This window comes from Nelumbo lutea, chromosome 8, assembly GCF_056320005.1.
Source record: "Nelumbo lutea isolate HS-2025 chromosome 8, American lotus-T2T, whole genome shotgun sequence".
In the NCBI taxonomy this organism is placed as follows: Eukaryota; Viridiplantae; Streptophyta; class Magnoliopsida; order Proteales; family Nelumbonaceae; genus Nelumbo; species Nelumbo lutea.
Window position 1 is genome coordinate 10,040,005 of NC_142691.1, and position 2,266 is coordinate 10,042,270.

The window sequence follows — 2,266 nt, forward strand, 5'->3', positions numbered from 1 at the left end:
ACATGGCTTTAAGTTACTGAAAACCTTCTTGTCTCTAACTCTCCTCGTTTGCAAGATCCAGTTCGGATATTAGATATTGCAGCCAATCCTCAACGGAGCAATAATTTGAATTATCAGATCTCCAACGAAGACGAATGCTGAACCAGATTGCTCTCGCCGAGTTACATATATGGAATAGGTATTTTACAATCTCCTCAGCGTCACACCCATGTGGGCATCTTGTTTTTTAGTCCTAATTCTCTTGAAAACTATCTTCCATTAAAATTGCTGAATCATAGGATACAAGTTCAATTTCCAAAGTTTTTTGCTAGAATAAATTATGAGAATTTGCATTCTTACACAAGATCAACGCCTTATATGCAAATTTCCAAAATTTCAAATAATCAGATCTCGTTTTTATCCTTATTTCTTAAAGCTAACAAGTGCATTAACTTCCGCAGATTTTGTGTTCAGTGTCTTCAGTCTAATAGTCCATCTGTCTTATCCCACTCTTTTTCATCTCGATAAAGAGGACGACTGAGATTTGCTTTGTTGTTTGTTTATAATTTTGTATAGCACTATAGCCAACCCGAGTCCAAACTGGCCCAGCCCAAAATTTTACACCAATTGGGCTTGGATTTTCAGTCTTCAGTCTGAGCTCGGGCCTGAGACTTCGGGATTGTTGTGCCTGGGCCTAGCCTTTCAAGTAACCTTAACCCAGCCTGAGCATATCCCAATCTAAGCCTGATCCCACTTTACACATTCATGCGTACATACATAGATATGTATCTACATATATGCATACATATTTGCATACATATGGGTTCATTGACCAACCCAAGCCTGGCGTGGGCCTGAGCCCAACTCAAGTGCATCAAATTGCATTGTCAGCTGGACTCGGGTCGGGAAGATCTGGTTTGACCTCAGGCTTTCGGCCATAATCTTAGGGTTAGGCCTAGGTTGACCTTAAACCCAGCCCAACCCGCTCGATTCACACCCCTAATAGTATATTGGGGATGTGAGATAGCATTTGAGAGATGCTTTAGTAAAAAGTTTTAGGTGAAGGAGATAATCTAGAAGAAATTTTAGGGAACGGAGATGTTTTAAAAGTGATTCAATAAGATGCATGACATCATTAATAAGAGAATTAAAAAATAAAAATGAAAAAATAGAATAATCATTTTGAAAAAAAAAAGGTCATGTGATATGAATAATTATTTTTTAATTATTAGTAATAAATTATATAATTATATATATATTAATGTAAGTAAAGAAAAAATATATAAATTAACGTTATATAATCAAACTTAACTTTTATGACTATTACCCAGGACCCAGATTCAGTTTTCAGGTCAATCAGTCATCTAAACACTGTAAAAAATAGAAAAGAAAACCAATGTCTGATCTATGACCTGCTGGCTGGGTCAGATGTTCTATAGTTCATTTGACCGGGTCACCAGGTTGTTAACTGAGTTGAAAGAATTGACCAATCTAACCAGCCATTTAAACCTGGGTTGAAAGAATTGCTATCATGATCATATTGATTCGATAGTTGCTAAAAACTGACATAAATATAATCCTCGTGACCAGAAAAGTGTTAAAAGTTGCATTAACCCAGTACCTAGAAATGCTTTGAACAATGGCATCACTATTGCAACACTGATATTGCAATAGTGATGTGATTGTTAAAAGAATGTTAAAATAGTGATGCATCACTATTGCAACACTGATTACCACACCTTCGATCAACATATTCATATTATACTGCAATACGGGCCAAAAGGGTGTTGCATTTTCGATTATTCATTGTGTGCCAATATGTATCGGACTATCGGCCTATACTGATCGCATCGGTACGTATGATATACACCGATACATATTTGATACCCTAGTCCCCACTTAAAATTTCAAAATTTTGCGCCATAAATCTTTTTATTATAAAAATGAATTCCGACTATTCCCCATGCGTTAATAAAAAAAAAAATATAAACCATCGCTTTTTCAGGGAAATCTGTGATCCTAGGGTTTGAGCCGACTCGGATTAACTTAAAACACCTTTAATCTTCATCGAATTGTGGTTTTCTCTGGTACATCGATAAATGGAAATCCATAAGCCTTCACAGACTTGTGAATATTTTCAAACTGATTTTTCAGCTAGAAGCCTAGAACATGTAAAAAGCCCATTAGCTACCAACATATCAACAAGAAATAAGCCTCCAAGGTGAAGAAACTAGAACCATCTTCCTCCGACTGGCTAGGTAGGAGAAAAAGAAGGGGTGACCCATCC